Source organism: Euprymna scolopes, chromosome 18 (assembly GCF_053919585.1).
Source record: "Euprymna scolopes isolate OS-2025 chromosome 18, ASM5391958v1, whole genome shotgun sequence".
In the NCBI taxonomy this organism is placed as follows: domain Eukaryota; kingdom Metazoa; phylum Mollusca; class Cephalopoda; order Sepiida; family Sepiolidae; genus Euprymna; species Euprymna scolopes.
This window is the reverse complement of record NC_136499.1, coordinates 129,349,034-129,367,716: the sequence shown is the minus strand read 5'-3', so window position 1 is coordinate 129,367,716 and position 18,683 is coordinate 129,349,034. Positions and strand designations below refer to the sequence as shown.

General features: G+C 35.2%; 8 non-coding genes across 8 annotated transcripts; all 8 read right to left on the bottom strand.

Moving 5' to 3' along the window:
- Positions 1 to 764: 764 nt before the first annotated feature.
- Positions 765 to 883, bottom strand: LOC145298599 (5S ribosomal RNA). The gene has a single exon (XR_013870876.1). It is a non-coding gene; the product is annotated as a 5S ribosomal RNA (ribosomal RNA).
- A 1,233-nt stretch (positions 884 to 2,116) lies between these two features.
- On the bottom strand, positions 2,117 to 2,235 carry LOC145298481 (5S ribosomal RNA). Its single transcript, XR_013870765.1, has one exon. It is a non-coding gene; the product is annotated as a 5S ribosomal RNA (ribosomal RNA).
- Positions 2,236 to 3,421: 1,186 nt separating this feature from the next.
- On the bottom strand, positions 3,422 to 3,540 carry LOC145298366 (5S ribosomal RNA). The gene has a single exon (XR_013870647.1). It is a non-coding gene; the product is annotated as a 5S ribosomal RNA (ribosomal RNA).
- A 1,231-nt stretch (positions 3,541 to 4,771) lies between these two features.
- On the bottom strand, positions 4,772 to 4,890 carry LOC145299440 (5S ribosomal RNA). Its single transcript, XR_013871696.1, has one exon. It is a non-coding gene; the product is annotated as a 5S ribosomal RNA (ribosomal RNA).
- A 1,186-nt stretch (positions 4,891 to 6,076) lies between these two features.
- Positions 6,077 to 6,195, bottom strand: LOC145298250 (5S ribosomal RNA). Its single transcript, XR_013870530.1, has one exon. It is a non-coding gene; the product is annotated as a 5S ribosomal RNA (ribosomal RNA).
- A 1,233-nt stretch (positions 6,196 to 7,428) lies between these two features.
- On the bottom strand, positions 7,429 to 7,549 carry LOC145300179 (5S ribosomal RNA). Its single transcript, XR_013872414.1, has one exon. It is a non-coding gene; the product is annotated as a 5S ribosomal RNA (ribosomal RNA).
- Positions 7,550 to 8,769: 1,220 nt separating this feature from the next.
- On the bottom strand, positions 8,770 to 8,888 carry LOC145298135 (5S ribosomal RNA). The gene has a single exon (XR_013870419.1). It is a non-coding gene; the product is annotated as a 5S ribosomal RNA (ribosomal RNA).
- A 1,187-nt stretch (positions 8,889 to 10,075) lies between these two features.
- Positions 10,076 to 10,194, bottom strand: LOC145301699 (5S ribosomal RNA). The gene has a single exon (XR_013873641.1). It is a non-coding gene; the product is annotated as a 5S ribosomal RNA (ribosomal RNA).
- Between the last annotated feature and the right edge of the window lie 8,489 nt (positions 10,195 to 18,683).

The window sequence follows — 18,683 nt, the reverse complement described above, 5'->3', positions numbered from 1 at the left end:
ACTAAGTAAGAAAAAACAAAACACGCGAGCGTTTAGAATTTACACTCACTCATCACTTTCACATGATCAATTTAAAAGCTAAAGCGAAAATCCACTTGCGCACCAGCTAGCGTTTTAAAGGACATATAACCAAATATTAATCACTTAAAAACGACTAGCCAGCACGATAAGTGCCGGGAATCCACTAATGAATAGTGCAGCCTGCTATTTAAGGGGCAGTAAGTCTGGCAGAACTTAATGAAAAGTGCAAAAAAAAACAAAAAAAAACGTCTCATTAAAAAAGTGTGTGTGAATAAATAAGTAAATTGCGTGAGGTAGGAAATGTAAGGTTCTAGTCTAATGTTAGGTGGTCGCTTACGGCTACATCACGTTGCAAACACCGGCCCTCGCCCGATCACCGCAGTTAAGCAACGTCCAGCTTGGTTAGTACTTAGATGGTTGACCGCTTCGGAATATCAAGTGCTAAGGATGTATTTTCTTTTCCTTATCCAAAACAACTACACGATGACTTGTAAAACGTTCCTATTATCTTTGAAAATTCATTGAAAGAAAATATAGTTTTCAGCATTGTGTGATTACTCTCATGATTGCTATATTTAAGTGATTCAAGTAGAAGCGTTAAAAGTAAGTCTCCGGCTGTGGATGCGGGGAGCGAACGCTGACATTTGTTAGAATTAAAGAAAAAGTTGAACTAATTAGATTTTCCAATGAAAAACAATAACATTTTTTGAATTTATCAAAAAAAAAAAAAAGAAAAAGAGATATGCTTACAGCACCTGGTATTCCCAAGCGGTCACCCATCTAAGTACTGACCAGGCTCTACGTTGCTTAACTTCGGTGATCGGACGAGAACCGGTGTTTTCAACGTGATATGGCCGTAAACAAAAATTAAACATTATCTTAACTATACAAACAAAACTTTACTTCCTCCTTTACTCTATTTACTTTACAACATTTTTCGCTAATTAAACTTTACTTTTACAATTCCATTAATTTCACTTTTAAAAAACACATTATTATCTTTCAACACACTACAAAACAATAATATCTCCTCTCTCTCAAATACAAATACAAACGGTGTCACACGAACACGCGTCCCCCCGCACAAAAACATCTTCTTTCAACTTATAATACACTGCTTTTCTCAATTTATTTACAAAATACATCTTTAAAATAAAACTTTACAAAAAAAAATATCACAATTTACAAAAACTTTTACAATACCAACGTAATCACTAAATAATAATCATATATAATATTAATTCATACTTTCTTTCGCCATTAGTAGCCGAAAAACTTCGCATGAGGACAAACTAAGTAAGAAAAAACAAAACACGCGAGCGTTTAGAATTTACACTCACTGATCACTTTCACATGATCAATTTAAAAGCTAAAGCGAAAATCCACTTGCGCACCAGCTAGCGTTTTAAAGGACATATAACCAAATATTAATTACTTAAAAACGACTAGCCAGCACGATAAGTGCCGGGAATCCACTAATGAATAGTGCAGCCTGCTATTTAAGGGGCAGTAAGTCTGGCAGAACTTAATGAAAAGTGCAAAAAAAAAAAAAAAAAAAAAAGTCTCATTAAAAAAGTGTGTGTGAATAAATAAGTAAATTGCGTGAGGTAGGAAATGTAAGGTTCTAGTCTAATGTTAGGTGGTCGCTTACGGCTACATCACGTTGCAAACACCGGCCCTCGCCCGATCACCGCAGTTAAGCAACGTCCAGCTTGGTTAGTACTTAGATGGTTGACCGCTTCGGAATATCAAGTGCTAAGGATGTATTTTCTTTTCCTTATCCAAAACAACTACACGATGACTTGTAAAACGTTCCTATTATCTTTGAAAATTCATTGAAAGAAAATATAGTTTTCAGCATTGTGTGATTACTCTCATAATTGCTATATTTAAGCGATTTGAATTTTATTCCAAATACACAGGCTTCAAGTAGAAGCGTTAAAAGTAAGTCTCCGGCTGTGGATGCGGGGAGCGAACGCTGACATTTGTTAGAATTAAAGAAAAAGTTGAACTAATTAGATTTTCCAATGAAAAACAATAACATTTTTTGAATTTATCAAAAAAAAAAAAAAAAAAAAAAAAAGAAAAAGAGAAATGCTTACAGCACCTGGTATTCCCAAGCGGTCACCCATCTAAGTACTGACCAGGCTCTACGTTGCTTAACTTCGGTGATCGGACGAGAACCGGTGTTTTCAACGTGATATGGCCGTAAACAAAAATTAAACATTATCTTAACTATACAAACAAAACAAAACTTCCTCCTTTACTCTATTTACTTTACAACACTTTTCGATAATTAAACTTTACTTTTACAATTCCATTAATTTCACTTTTAAAAAACACATTATTATCTTTCAACACACAATAATATCTCCTCTCTCTCAAATACAAATACAAACGGTGTCACACGAACACGCGTCCCCCCGCACAAAAACATCTTCTTTCAACTTATAATACACTGCTTTTCTCAATTTATTTACAAAATACATCTTTAAAATAAAACTTTACAAAACAAAATATCACAATTTACAAAAACTTTTACAATACCAACGTAATCACTAAATAATAATCATATATAATATTAATTCATACTTTCTTTCGCCATTAGTAGCCGAAAAACTTCGCATGAGGACAAACTAAGTAAGAAAAAACAAAACACGCGAGCGTTTAGAATTTACACTCACTCATCACTTTCACATGATCAATTTAAAAGCTAAAGCGAAAATCCACTTGCGCACCAGCTAGCGTTTTAAAGGACATATAACCAAATATTAATCACTTAAAAACGACTAGCCAGCACGATAAGTGCCGGGAATCCACTAATGAATAGTGCAGCCTGCTATTTAAGGGGCAGTAAGTCTGGCAGAACTTAATGAAAAGTGCAAAAAAAAACAAAAAAAAAACGTCTCATTAAAAAAGTGTGTGTGAATAAATAAGTAAATTGCGTGAGGTAGGAAATGTAAGGTTCTAGTCTAATGTTAGGTGGTCGCTTACGGCTACATCACGTTGCAAACACCGGCCCTCGCCCGATCACCGCAGTTAAGCAACGTCCAGCTTGGTTAGTACTTAGATGGTTGACCGCTTCGGAATATCAAGTGCTAAGGATGTATTTTCTTTTCCTTATCCAAAACAACTACACGATGACTTGTAAAACGTTCCTATTATCTTTGAAAATTCATTGAAAGAAAATATAGTTTTCAGCATTGTGTGATTACTCTCATGATTGCTATATTTAAGTGATTCAAGTAGAAGCGTTAAAAGTAAGTCTCCGGCTGTGGATGCGGGGAGCGAACGCTGACATTTGTTAGAATTAAAGAAAAAGTTGAACTAATTAGATTTTCCAATGAAAAACAATAACATTTTTTGAATTTATCAAAAAAAAAAAAAAGAAAAAGAGAAATGCTTACAGCACCTGGTATTCCCAAGCGGTCACCCATCTAAGTACTGACCAGGCTCTACGTTGCTTAACTTCGGTGATCGGACGAGAACCGGTGTTTTCAACGTGATATGGCCGTAAACAAAAATTAAACATTATCTTAACTATACAAACAAAACAAAACTTCCTCCTTTACTCTATTTACTTTACAACACTTTTCGCTAATTAAACTTTACTTTTACAATTCCATTAATTTCACTTTTAAAAAACACATTATTATCTTTCAACACACTACAAAACAATAATATCTCCTCTCTCTCAAATACAAATACAAACCGTGTCACACGAACACGCGTCCCCCCGCACAAAAACATCTTCTTTCAACTTATAATACACTGCTTTTCTCAATTTATTTACAAAATACATCTTTAAAATAAAACTTTACAAAAAAAAAATATCACAATTTACAAAAACTTTTACAATACCAACGTAATCACTAAATAATAATCATATATAATATTAATTCATACTTTCTTTCGCCATTAGTAGCCGAAAAACTTCGCATGAGGACCAACTAAGTAAGAAAAAACAAAACACGCGAGCGTTTAGAATTTACACTCACTGATCACTTTCACATGATCAATTTAAAAGCTAAAGCGAAAATCCACTTGCGCACCAGCTAGCGTTTTAAAGGACATATAACCAAATATTAATCACTTAAAAACGACTAGCCAGCACGATAAGTGCCGGGAATCCACTAATGAATAGTGCAGCCTGCTATTTAAGGGGCAGTAAGTCTGGCAGAACTTAATGAAAAGTGCAAAAAAAAACAAAAAAAAAACGTCTCATTAAAAAAGTGTGTGTGAATAAATAAGTAAATTGCGTGAGGTAGGAAATGTAAGGTTCTAGTCTAATGTTAGGTGGTCGCTTACGGCTACATCACGTAGCAAACACCGGCCCTCGCCCGATCACCGCAGTTAAGCAACGTCCAGCTTGGTTAGTACTTAGATGGTTGACCGCTTCGGAATATCAAGTGCTAAGGATGTATTTTCTTTTCCTTATCCAAAACAACTACACGATGACTTGTAAAACGTTCCTATTATCTTTTAAAATTCATTGAAAGAAAATATAGTTTTCAGCATTGTGTGATTACTCTCATAATTGCTATATTTAAGCGATTTGAATTTTATTCCAAATACACAGGCTTCAAGTAGAAGCGTTAAAAGTAAGTCTCCGGCTGTGGATGCGGGGAGCGAACGCTGACATTTGTTAGAATTAAAGAAAAAGTTGAACTAATTAGATTTTCCAATGAAAAACAATAACATTTTTTGAATTTATCAAAAAAAAAAAAAAAAAAAAAAAGAAAAAGAGAAATGCTTACAGCACCTGGTATTCCCAAGCGGTCACCCATCTAAGTATTGACCAGGCTCTACGTTGCTTAACTTCGGTGATCGGACGAGAACCGGTGTTTTCAACGTGATATGGCCGTAAACAAAAATTAAACATTATCTTAACTATACAAACAAAACTTTACTTCCTCCTTTACTCTATTTACTTTACAACACTTTTCGCTAATTAAACTTTACTTTTACAATTCCATTAATTTCACTTTTAAAAAACACATTATTATCTTTCAACACACAATAATATCTCCTCTCTCTCAAATACAAATACAAACGGTGTCACACGAACACGCGTACCCCCGCACAAAAACATCTTCTTTCAACTTATAATACACTGCTTTTCTCAATTTATTTACAAAATACATCTTTAAAATAAAACTTTACAAAAAAAAATATCACAATTTACAAAAACTTTTACAATACCAACGTAATCACTAAATAATAATCATATATAATATTAATTCATACTTTCTTTCGCCATTAGTAGCCGAAAAACTTCGCATGAGGACAAACTAAGTAAGAAAAAACAAAACACGCGAGCGTTTAGAATTTACACTCACTCATCACTTTCACATGATCAATTTAAAAGCTAAAGCGAAAATCCACTTGCGCACCAGCTAGCGTTTTAAAGGACATATAACCAAATATTAATCACTTAAAAACGACTAGCCAGCACGATAAGTGCCGGGAATCCACTAATGAATAGTGCAGCCTGCTATTTAAGGGGCAGTAAGTCTGGCAGAACTTAATGAAAAGTGCAAAAAAAAAAAAAAAAAAAAAGTCTTATTAAAAATGTGTGTGTGAATAAATAAGTAAATTGCGTGAGGTAGGAAATGTAAGGTTCTAGTCTAATGTTAGGTGGTCGCTTACGGCTACATCACGTTGCAAACACCGGCCCTCGCCCGATCACCGCAGTTAAGCAACGTCCAGCTTGGTTAGTACTTAGATGGTTGACCGCTTCGGAATATCAAGTGCTAAGGATGTATTTTCTTTTCCTTATCCAAAACAACTACACGATGACTTGTAAAACGTTCCTATTATCTTTGAAAATTCATTGAAAGAAAATATAGTTTTCAGCATTGTGTGATTACTCTCATGATTGCTATATTTAAGTGATTCAAGTAGAAGCGTTAAAAGTAAGTCTCCGGCTGTGGATGCGGGGAGCGAACGCTGACATTTGTTAGAATTAAAGAAAAAGTTGAACTAATTAGATTTTCCAATGAAAAACAATAACATTTTTTGAATTTATCAAAAAAAAAAAAAAGAAAAAGAGAAATGCTTACAGCACCTGGTATTCCCAAGCGGTCACCCATCTAAGTACTGACCAGGCTCTACGTTGCTTAACTTCGGTGATCGGACGAGAACCGGTGTTTTCAACGTGATATGGCCGTAAACAAAAATTAAACATTATCTTAACTATACAAACAAAACTTTACTTCCTCCTTTACTCTATTTACTTTACAACACTTTTCGCTAATTAAACTTTACTTTTACAATTCCATTAATTTCACTTTTAAAAAACACATTATTATCTTTCAACACACTACAAAACAATAATATCTCCTCTCTCTCAAATACAAATACAAACGGTGTCACACGAACACGCGTCCCCCCGCACAAAAACATCTTCTTTCAACTTATAATACACTGCTTTTCTCAATTTATTTACAAAATACATCTTTAAAATAAAACTTTACAAAACAAAATATCACAATTTACAAAAACTTTTACAATACCAACGTAATCACTAAATAATAATCATATATAATATTAATTCATACTTTCTTTCGCCATTAGTAGCCGAAAAACTTCGCATGAGGACAAACTAAGTAAGAAAAAACAAAACACGCGAGCGTTTAGAATTTACACTCACTGATCACTTTCACATGATCAATTTAAAAGCTAAAGCGAAAATCCACTTGCGCACCAGCTAGCGTTTTAAAGGACATATAACCAAATATTAATCACTTAAAAACGACTAGCCAGCACGATAAGTGCCGGGAATCCACTAATGAATAGTGCAGCCTGCTATTTAAGGGGCAGTAAGTCTGGCAGAACTTAATGAAAAGTGCAAAAAAAAACAAAAAAGAAACGTCTCATTAAAAAAGTGTGTGTGAATAAATAAGTAAATTGCGTGAGGTAGGAAATGTAAGGTTCTAGTCTAATGTTAGGTGGTCGCTTACGGCTACATCACGTTGCAAACACCGGCCCTCGCCCGATCACCGCAGTTAAGCAACGTCCAGCTTGGTTAGTACTTAGATGGTTGACCGCTTCGGAATATCAAGTGCTAAGGATGTATTTTCTTTTCCTTATCCAAAACAACTACACGATGACTTGTAAAACGTTCCTATTATCTTTGAAAATTCATTGAAAGAAAATATAGTTTTCAGCATTGTGTGATTACTCTCATAATTGCTATATTTAAGCGATTTGAATTTTATTCCAAATACACAGGCTTCAAGTAGAAGCGTTAAAAGTAAGTCTCCGGCTGTGGATGCGGGGAGCGAACGCTGACATTTGTTAGAATTAAAGAAAAAGTTGAACTAATTAGATTTTCCAATGAAAAACAATAACATTTTTTGAATTTATCAAAAAAAAAAAAAAAAAAAAAAAAAAGAAAAAGAGAAATGCTTACAGCACCTGGTATTCCCAAGCGGTCACCCATCTAAGTACTGACCAGGCTCTACGTTGCTTAACTTCGGTGATCGGACGAGAAAACCGGTGTTTTCAACGTGATATGGCCGTAAACAAAAATTAAACATTATCTTAACTATACAAACAAAACTTTACTTCCTCCTTTACTCTATTTACTTTACAACACTTTTCGTTAATTAAACTTTACTTTTACAATTCCATTAATTTCACTTTTAAAAAACACATTATTATCTTTCAACACACAATAATATCTCCTCTCTCTCAAATACAAATACAAACGGTGTCACACGAACACGCGTCCCCCCGCACAAAAACATCTTCTTTCAACTTATAATACACTGCTTTTCTCAATTTATTTACAAAATACATCTTTAAAATAAAACTTTACAAAAAAAAATATCACAATTTACAAAAACTTTTACAATACCAACGTAATCACTAAATAATAATCATATATAATATTAATTCATACTTTCTTTCGCCATTAGTAGCCGAAAAACTTCGCATGAGGACAAACTAAGTAAGAAAAAACAAAACACGCGAGCGTTTAGAATTTACACTCACTCATCACTTTCACATGATCAATTTAAAAGCTAAAGCGAAAATCCACTTGCGCACCAGCTAGCGTTTTAAAGGACATATAACCAAATATTAATTACTTAAAAACGACTAGCCAGCACGATAAGTGCCGGGAATCCACTAATGAATAGTATTTAAGGGGCAGTAAGTCTGGCAGAACTTAATGAAAAGTGCAAAAAAAAAAAAAAAAAAAAAAGTCTCATTAAAAAAGTGTGTGTGAATAAATAAGTAAATTGCGTGAGGTAGGAAATGTAAGGTTCTAGTCTAATGTTAGGTGGTCGCTTACGGCTACATCACGTTGCAAACACCGGCCCTCGCCCGATCACCGCAGTTAAGCAACGTCCAGCTTGGTTAGTACTTAGATGGTTGACCGCTTCCGCTTCGGAATATCAAGTGCTAAGGATGTATTTTCTTTTCCTTATCCAAAACAACTACACGATGACTTGTAAAACGTTCCTATTATCTTTGAAAATTCATTGAAAGAAAATATAGTTTTCAGCATTGTGTGATTACTCTCATAATTGCTATATTTAAGCGATTTGAATTTTATTCCAAATACACAGGCTTCAAGTAGAAGCGTTAAAAGTAAGTCTCCGGCTGTGGATGCGGGGAGCGAACGCTGACATTTGTTAGAATTAAAGAAAAAGTTGAACTAATTAGATTTTCCAATGAAAAACAATAACATTTTTTGAATTTATCAAAAAAAAAAAAAAAAAAAAAAAAGAAAAAGAGAAATGCTTACAGCACCTGGTATTCCCAAGCGGTCACCCATCTAAGTACTGACCAGGCTCTACGTTGCTTAACTTCGGTGATCGGACGAGAACCGGTGTTTTCAACGTGATATGGCCGTAAACAAAAATTAAACATTATCTTAACTATACAAACAAAACAAAACTTCCTCCTTTACTCTATTTACTTTACAACACTTTTCGCTAATTAAACTTTACTTTTACAATTCCATTAATTTCACTTTTAAAAAACACATTATTATCTTTCACCACACTACAAAACAATAATATCTCCTCTCTCTCAAATACAAATACAAACCGTGTCACACGAACACGCGTCCCCCCGCACAAAAACATCTTCTTTCAACTTATAATACACTGCTTTTCTCAATTTATTTACAAAATACATCTTTAAAATAAAACTTTACAAAACAAAATATCACAATTTACAAAAACTTTTACAATACCAACGTAATCACTAAATAATAATCATATATAATATTAATTCATACTTTCTTTCGCCATTAGTAGCCGAAAAACTTCGCATGAGGACAAACTAAGTAAGAAAAAACAAAACACGCGAGCGTTTAGAATTTACACTCACTGATCACTTTCACATGATCAATTTAAAAGCTAAAGCGAAAATCCACTTGCGCACCAGCTAGCGTTTTAAAGGACATATAACCAAATATTAATCACTTAAAAACGACTAGCCAGCACGATAAGTGCCGGGAATCCACTAATGAATAGTGCAGCCTGCTATTTAAGGGGCAGTAAGTCTGGCAGATCTTAATGAAAAGTGCAAAAAAAAAAAAAAAAAAAAGTCTTATTAAAAATGTGTGTGTGAATAAATAAGTAAATTGCGTGAGGTAGGAAATGTAAGGTTCTAGTCTAATGTTAGGTGGTCGCTTACGGCTACATCACGTTGCAAACACCGGCCCTCGCCCGATCACCGCAGTTAAGCAACGTCCAGCTTGGTTAGTACTTAGATGGTTGACCGCTTCGGAATATCAAGTGCTAAGGATGTATTTTCTTTTCCTTATCCAAATCAACTACACGATGACTTGTAAAACGTTCCTATTATCTTTGAAAATTCATTGAAAGAAAATATAGTTTTCAGCATTGTGTGATTACTCTCATGATTGCTATATTTAAGTGATTCAAGTAGAAGCGTTAAAAGTAAGTCTCCGGCTGTGGATGCGGGGAGCGAACGCTGACATTTGTTAGAATTCAAGAAAAAGTTGAAATAATTAGATTTTCCAATGAAAAACAATAGAATTTTGTGAATTTATCCAAAAAATAAAAAAGAGAAATGCTTACAGCACCTGGTATTCCCAAGCGGTCACCCATCTAAGTACTGACCAGGCTCTACGTTGCTTAACTTCGGTGATCGGACGAGAACCGGTGTTTTCAACGTGATATGGCCGTAAACGAAACATAAACACCATTGTAACTATACAAACAAAACTTTACTTCCTTTAATCTATTTACTTTACAACACTTTTCGATAATTAAAATTTACTTTTACAATTACATTAATTTCACTTTTAAAAAACACCTTATTATCTTTCAACACACTACAAAACAATAATATCTCCTTTCTCTCAAATACAAATACAAACGGTATCACACCAACACGCGTACCCCCGCACAAAAACACCTTCTTTCAACTTATACACTACAGTAGTACACTGCTTTTCTCAATTTATTTACAAAATACATCTTTAAAATAAAACTTTACAAAAAAAATATCACAATTTACAAAAACTTTTACAATACCAACGTAATCACTAAATAATAATCATATATAATATTAATTCATACTTTCTTTCGACATTAGTAGCCGAAAAACTTCGCATCGGGACAAACTAAGTAAGAAAAAACAAAACACGCAATCTTTTACAATTTACACTCAGTCATCACTTTCACATGATCAATTTAAAAGCTAAAGCGAAAATCCACTTGCGCAACAGCTAGCGTTTTAAAGGACATATAACCAAATATTAATCCCTTAAAAACGACTAGACAGCACGATAAGTGGCGGGAATCGACTAATCAATAGTTCAGCCTACTATTTAAGGGCCAGTAAGTCTGGCAGAACTTAATGAAAAGTGCAAAAAAAAAAAAAGTCTTACTAAAAAAGTGTGTGTGAATAAATAAGTAAATTGCGTGAGGTAGGAAATGTAAGGTTCTAGTCTAATGTTAGGTGGTCGCTTACGGCTACATCACGTTGCAAACACCGGCCCTCGCCCGATCACCGCAGTTAAGCAATGTTGGTTGACCGCTTCGGAATAGAAATGCTTACAGCACCTGGTATTCCCAAGCGGTCACCCATCTTTGTACTGACCAGGCTCTACATTGCTTAACTTCTTTCAATAATTTAAATTGAAAGAGAAAAAAAATGAATTTATTTACAATGATGAGGTAAAAAAATAAAATAAAATGTCAGTTAGTAATTGTCTTATTTCTGAATTTTTTGTGGGGTCTGACGACACGTCCAGATCTGGTGATTTGAACTGTCGTATGGTTGCTATAGGTGCCCGTGTCTGGCACTCCATGGGGTGTACATTTGAAAGGTGCCTGTTGACATTGTGTACTGTCCGTCTCTATACTCGATGAACCGTCCCTGGTAGGTTCCTGAGGAATTTCAGTGGAGTGCATCTCTGGATGTGCTATGCTTCTGGAGGGGATTACTCTAAGATGCTGTCGATTTCGACGAAGAGTTTTTCCGGAGGGGGTCTGTACTATGTACGACCTTGGTTCTCGGTCCAATTGTGTGACAACTGCAGGAGACCACTCACCTGCTTCTTTATTTAACACACGTACAGGTTGTCCGATGGGTAGTCTGGGCAGCTCTTTTGTATGTTGATCATGGTACATCTTCTGTTTTTCTTGCTTCTGATACAGTCGTTCCATTATTTTCTCCTTGTTAGCGTTTTGTTGGTGCATGTGACTGGAATGTTCCCTGCTAACTTCCTTTGGTATATAAGCTTACCTGGTGAGGGAAGAATATGATCTAAAGGAGTCGAACGCAAGCATAATAGTACCATATCCAAGTTATGACCGCTTGAGGAAGCTGTTTTGAATGCAGATTTCACTCCCTGGATACAGCGTTCAGCAAAGCCATTTGACTGCGGAAACTTAGGTGAGGATGTGTGGTGTTCAAAACCCCATTCTTTTGCGAATTGCTTGAAATGTATCGAGCTGAAGTGTGGGCCATTGTCACTTATCACTCTCTCTGGAATTCCTTGTTCTCCAAATATTTGCTTTGTCAGTTTAATAACTTCCTGGCTTGAGAACTCCTTCAACACTCGCAGAAATGAGAACTTGGAATAATAGTCCGCAATGAGCATAAAGTTGAGACCTTCAATGTGAAATAAGTCGGTAGCCACTATCTGCCATGGCCTCACCGGAATCTCATGGGGCATCAGGGGTTCAGCACTCTGCATTTTTTGGTGCTGCTGGCAAATGGTACATTGTTGTACTATGTTGTCGATGTCTTTGTTAATGTTGTGCCAAAAACGCAACTTTTGGCTCGGAGTTTACATTTCTCCATCCCTTGGTGCCCATAATGTATTTTCTGTAATACCTCTTGTTGCATCAATTTAGGTATTATTATTCTGTTTGCTTTCAATAATATTCCATTTTCAATGGACAGTTCGTCTCGATAGGGCCAATAAGGTTTCATATTCTTGCCCATTTCTCTGAGAGTGTCGGGCCAACCTCTCAGAATAATGTCCCTCAATTCACATAGTGTGACATCTTCACTTGTTGCTTGGTTTAGCTGAGCTAGCTTTTGGGTTGAAAATTGAACAAAATCCACCCTCAGATCCAAGTCAATAGCTTCTTTAGCTTTTTTATTTGGTAACCTTGAGAATTCATCTACTAGTGCCATATCTTTTCCAGGGTGATATATAATTGTCATATCATACCCCTGCAAACTTATTAGCATGCGTTGGAGGCGAGGTGGAGCTGCAACCAAATTTTTTAAGTCGATCATTTCCAAGGGTTTATGATCACTTTCCACCTGGAACGCACTTCCATAGATATAAATCCGAAATCGTTCACAGCCGAAAACAACTGCAAGGAGCTCCCACTCTATGTTGGCATAGCGTTGTTCAGTTTCTGTTAAGGACTTGGATGCAAAAGCTATGGGTTTACCTCCTTGCAGGAGTGCGGCGCCGAGTCCTTTACTTGATGCATCGACTTGGATAACAGTTTGCTTGGAAGGGTCGAAGTATGATAGCAACATGTCTTTGCAAATTAGATCGTTGATTTGCTGGAGGGATCTCTGGTGACTTTCTGTCCACTGGTATTCCACTTCTTTCTTTAGGAGATCTCTCAAAGGTGCTGTGAGATCGGACAGGTGTGGAATGAAAGGTGCCATATATGTGATGATTCCCAACACCCTCTGCAGGTTGGTAGTGTTTGTTGGACTAGGTAACATTTTTATTTCTGTTACCTTGCTGAGATCAGGGTGCATACCATTCTGATCATAGATTGCGCCAAAAAAACAAATTTGTTTCTTATTGATGGCACACTTTTCGTGGTTGAAGCACAGTCCTTCCTTTTGAGCAATTCTCATTAGATTGTGGAGGTTCCTATCATGCTCCTCTTCGGTTTTTCCAAAGACAATGACATCGTCAACTAGCCCTAAGGTGCCAGAGCACTTCTCCAGAATCATGTCCATCCTCTGGGCAAACACATCCTGAGACATCACTAGAGCAAAAGACATCCGCTGGAAACAGAATCTTCCAAAAGGGGAGTTGAAGGTAGTCAACAGTTGTGAGGCTGCGTCTAGTTTGATGGACCAATATCCATTCTTGGCATCCAACTTGGAGAAATATTTGGCACCAGAGAGCTTATGCGCAAGTTCTTCCATTGTTGGGGTCTTGTAATGGCATCTCATGACGGCCTTGTTTAAATCTTTTGGATCTAAACACAGATGGAGCTTTCCAGTGCCTTTCCGCACATAAACCAAGCTGCTGACCCATGGTGTGGGCTCGGTTACTTTCCGTATGATTCCTTGTTTTGTCATATTTTCCAATTCGGTCTGGATTTCCTCCCTCATATGTATAGGACATTTTCTTTGTGCATGTATGACAGGGGTGTTGTCTGGTTTCAGGACAATGTGATATTCACCCTCAAAATTGCCGATATTGTCAAAACGGTTTGGGTACATATTTACCAGATCCTGTGTTGAACGTACTGAGACTGGTGTTTCCTGGATTGCACAGTGTAACGTTACCAGTCTCAGTTCTCTGATTGAAGGTAGTCCTATGATGGTAGGCCCTTCTGTTGTCACTACAAAGAATTATTCCTTTGTGTGAACAAGCTATTATAACGGATCCATGTTGGGTAATATGAGAACCATTATAGGCTGTTAGAACAGTTGGTTCATCCTTTGTTGCACCGGGGAGTAGCTGTCCTGCTGCACTTATTAGGTGTGGGAACATCTTCCGGAAGGTACGTAATGGAAGTATGTTGCTCCTGTGTCAACCTTAGCTTTCAGAAAATGGGTGCCTGGGAAGTTGGGAAGCTTGATTACAAGGTCTGTGAAAGCCTCTGTCCGACTGTCGCCTTGTTCTTGAATAGAGTCGAAAGACATTTGTTCAAACTTGTTATAAATTCCTTCATTGTCCCTCTGAGAGGTATTTACCGAGTGCATACGGTTGCCGTGTTTCTAGTGTTTGTACTGGTCCCTTTGTGCTTCTCCATGTCCTGGTTTATTACCATCTTTCCATGTTGTGCGTGTCGGAAAACGTCCTGCTGCGTTTTTATTTTTGCTTGCGTAGACCTTAGCCCAATGATTTTGTTGTCCACACGCAGAACATGTGGTACCCCATGCTGGACATTTTTGCCTCGGATGGGAGCCTCCGCATCTGTTACACTGTTTGTACCTGATTGCATCTATTTCATGCTTATTCTGCTCTAGTTCAGCCAACTGTCTCATGTGGGTTATGGAAACTTCATGTGTCCTACCACAGTTTATAGCATCCGGCAGTGTCAATTGTCAAGCTGCTTTTGGAGTTCTGTGTGCTTTGTTCCTGATATAACCTGCTTGATGAGGCGTTCCTCCATTTCCTGGATATCCCGGAACTTGCATTTCAATGCCTGCGATTTACACCGGGCCAGAAAGTCATCGAAATTCTCTGATTCCTTTTGATTATACTGGCGCAGGTAAAAACGAGCGATTCGGAAGTTTAATTGCGGCTGCAGTCTTTCCTCGAATTTTTCCTCGAATTATTTCTGGATTACTCCTGTCAGCCTCGTTTTCGAATGACTAAGTGTTGTATCTTTTAAGGCCTTCTTCTCCAGACAGTAGCAGGATGTGGTCGACCTGTTTGTAAGGTTTCCCAAATGGGAAACACCACCACTTGCCACCATGAAACATTATGTAAAAGAATACCAAAACATGAGATTCATTTATGAGAAGCGGAATACGGTCTCCATTTTTTATTGAACTCCAGTTCCGTGTCAAACGGAAGAGAAGGTATATCCAAGACTTCTTTACTGAAGAGTTCTTTAAGGGGAGGTAATGGTTCATACTATCACCACAGTTAAGCAACGTCCAGCTTGGTTAGTACTTAGATGGTTGACCGCTTCGGAATATCAGGTGCTGTAAGGATGTATTTTCTTTTCCTTATCCAAACAACAACATGATGACTTGTAAAACGTTCCTATTATCTGGCTATCGTTATTTCATTGAAAGAAAATATAGTTTTCAGCATTGTGTGATTACTCTCATAATTGCTATATTTAAGCGATTTGAATTTTATTCCAAATACACAGGCTTCAAGTAGAAGCGTTAAAAGTAAGTCTCCGGCTGTGGATGCGGGCAGCGAACGCTGACATTTGTTAGAATTAAAGAAAAAGTTCAAATAATTAGATTTTCGGGTAAATTTTCAGGTTAGGTCCAACTCCACAATTTTCTTTTAAATGACGACTTTTCTAAGTTTTCTACTATGCTGAATACGAAAATCGCATTTAAAGTTTGCAGAAATAAGTAGTTATCGAGATATAAAAAGTTGTATTATGCATTGTATTCTTCGGCGGCCATTTTTACGCGCGTGCGCGCGCCATTACACATCTACTCATGTATGACTGACACCTACCGGAAACACTTTTCTGGGATTATCCCCCCCCCCTTCCACTTAGCGGAAAAATACACTTTTCTGAAACTCAGAATCCCCCCCCCCCTAAAAAAAAAAAAAATGGTGCCCGCAAAACTTAAAAAACTAAAAAGTATTTTGAAAACAAATAAATTTAATGGGTTCTTTTAAGGGGGTTCTTTTTTTCGTCATGAAATTCTACTTCCATTGCTCTCTGGTTTTTTAAGGGGGTTCTTTTTTTCGTCATGAAATTCTACTTCCATTGCTCTCTGATTTTTTAAGGGGGTTCTTTTTTTCGTCATGAAATTCTACTTCCATTGCTCTCTGATTTTTTAAGGGGGTTCTTTTTTTCGTCATGAAATTCTACTTCCATTGCTCTCTGATTTACGGTCCATTTCTTTCCCGACGTGTCACATAATTTAGAAAATTTATTTTGTTCAACATTTTTTATGTTAAGATGATACTTAAGTCTGTAATCTGTGATCATTTTTTATGTTAAGATGATACTTAAGTCTGTAATCTGTGATCATTTTTTATGTTAAGATGATACTTAAGTCTGTAATCTGTGATCATTTTTTATGTTAAGATGATACTTAAGTCTGTAATCTGTGATCATTTTTTATGTTAAGATGATACTTAAGTCTGTAATCTGTGATCATTTTTCATGTTAAGATGATACTTAAGTCTGTAATCTGTGATCATTTTTTATGTTAAGATGATACTTAAGTCTGTAATCTGTGATCATTTTTTATGTTAAGATGATACTTAAGTCTGTAATCTGTGATCATTTTTCATGTTAAGATGATACTTAAGTCTGTAATCTGTGATCATTTTTCATGTTAAGATGATACTTAAGTCTGTAATCTGTGATCATTTTTTATGTTAAGATGATACTTAAGTCTGTAATCTGTGATCATTTTTTATGTTAAGATGATACTTAAGTCTGTAATCTGTGATCATTTTTCATGTTAAGATGATACTTAAGTCTGTAATCTGTGATCATTTTTTATGTTAAGATGATACTTAAGTCTGTAATCTGTGATCATTTTTTATGTTAAGATGATACTTAAGTCTGTAATCTGTGATCATTTTTTATGTTAAGATGATACTTAAGTCTGTAATCTGTGATCATTTTTTATGTTAAGATGATACTTAAGTCTGTAATCTGTGATCATTTTTTATGTTAAGATGATACTTAAGTCTGTAATCTGTGATCATTTTTTATGTTAAGATGATACTTAAGTCTATAATCTGTGATCATTTTTCATGTTAAGATGATACTTAAGTCTGTAATCTGTGATCATTTTTTATGTTAAGATGATACTTAAGTCTGTAATCTGTGATCATTTTTCATGTTAAGATGATACTTAAGTCTGTAATCTGTGATCATTTTTCATGTTAAGATGATACTTAAGTCTGTAATCTGTGATCATTTTTCATGTTAAGATGATACTTAAGTCTGTAATCTGTGATCATTTTTCATGTTAAGATGATACTTAAGTCTGTAATCTGTGATCATTTTTTATGTTAAGATGATACTTAAGTCTGTAATCTGTGATCATTTTTCATGTTAAGATGATACTTAAGTCTGTAATCTGTGATCATTTTTCATGTTAAGATGATACTTAAGTCTGTAATCTGTGATCATTTTTTATGTTAAGATGATACTTAAGTCTGTAATCTGTGATCATTTTTCATGTTAAGATGATACTTAAGTCTGTAATCTGTGATCATTTTTTATGTTAAGATGATACTTAAGTCTGTAATCTGTGATCATTTTTTATGTTAAGATGATACTTAAGTCTGTAATCTGTGATCATTTTTTATGTTAAGATGATACTTAAGTCTGTAATCTGTGATCATTTTTTATGTTAAGATGATACTTAAGTCTGTAATCTGTGATCATTTTTTATGTTAAGATGATACTTAAGTCTGTAATCTGTGATCATTTTTCATGTTAAGATGATACTTAAGTCTGTAATCTGTGATCATTTTTTATGTTAAGATGATACTTAAGTCTGTAATCTGTGATCATTTTTCATGTTAAGATGATACTTAAGTCTGTAATCTGTGATCATTTTTCATGTTAAGATGATACTTAAGTCTGTAATCTGTGATCATTTTTCATGTTAAGATGATACTTAAGTCTGTAATCTGTGATCATTTTTTATGTTAAGATGATACTTAAGTCTGTAATCTGTGATCATTTTTTATGTTAAGATGATACTTAAGTCTGTAATCTGTGATCATTTTTCATGTTAAGATGATACTTAAGTCTGTAATCTGTGATCATTTTTTATGTTAAGATGATACTTAAGTCTGTAATCTGTGATCATTTTTTATGTTAAGATGATACTTAAGTCTGTAATCTGTGATCATTTTTCATGTTAAGATGATACTTAAGTCTGTAATCTGTGATCATTTTTTATGTTAAGATGATACTTAAGTCTGTAATCTGTGATCATTTTTTATGTTAAGATGATACTTAAGTCTGTAATCTGTGATCATTTTTTATGTTAAGATGATACTTAAGTCTGTAATCTGTGATCATTTTTCATGTTAAGATGATACTTAAGTCTGTAATCTGTGATCATTTTTTATGTTAAGATGATACTTAAGTCTGTAATCTGTGATCATTTTTTATGTTAAGATGATACTTAAGTCTGTAATCTGTGATCATTTTTTATGTTAAGATGATACTTAAGTCTGTAATCTGTGATCATTTTTTATGTTAAGATGATACTTAAGTCTGTAATCTGTGATCATTTTTTATGTTAAGATGATACTTAAGTCTGTAATCTGTGATCAT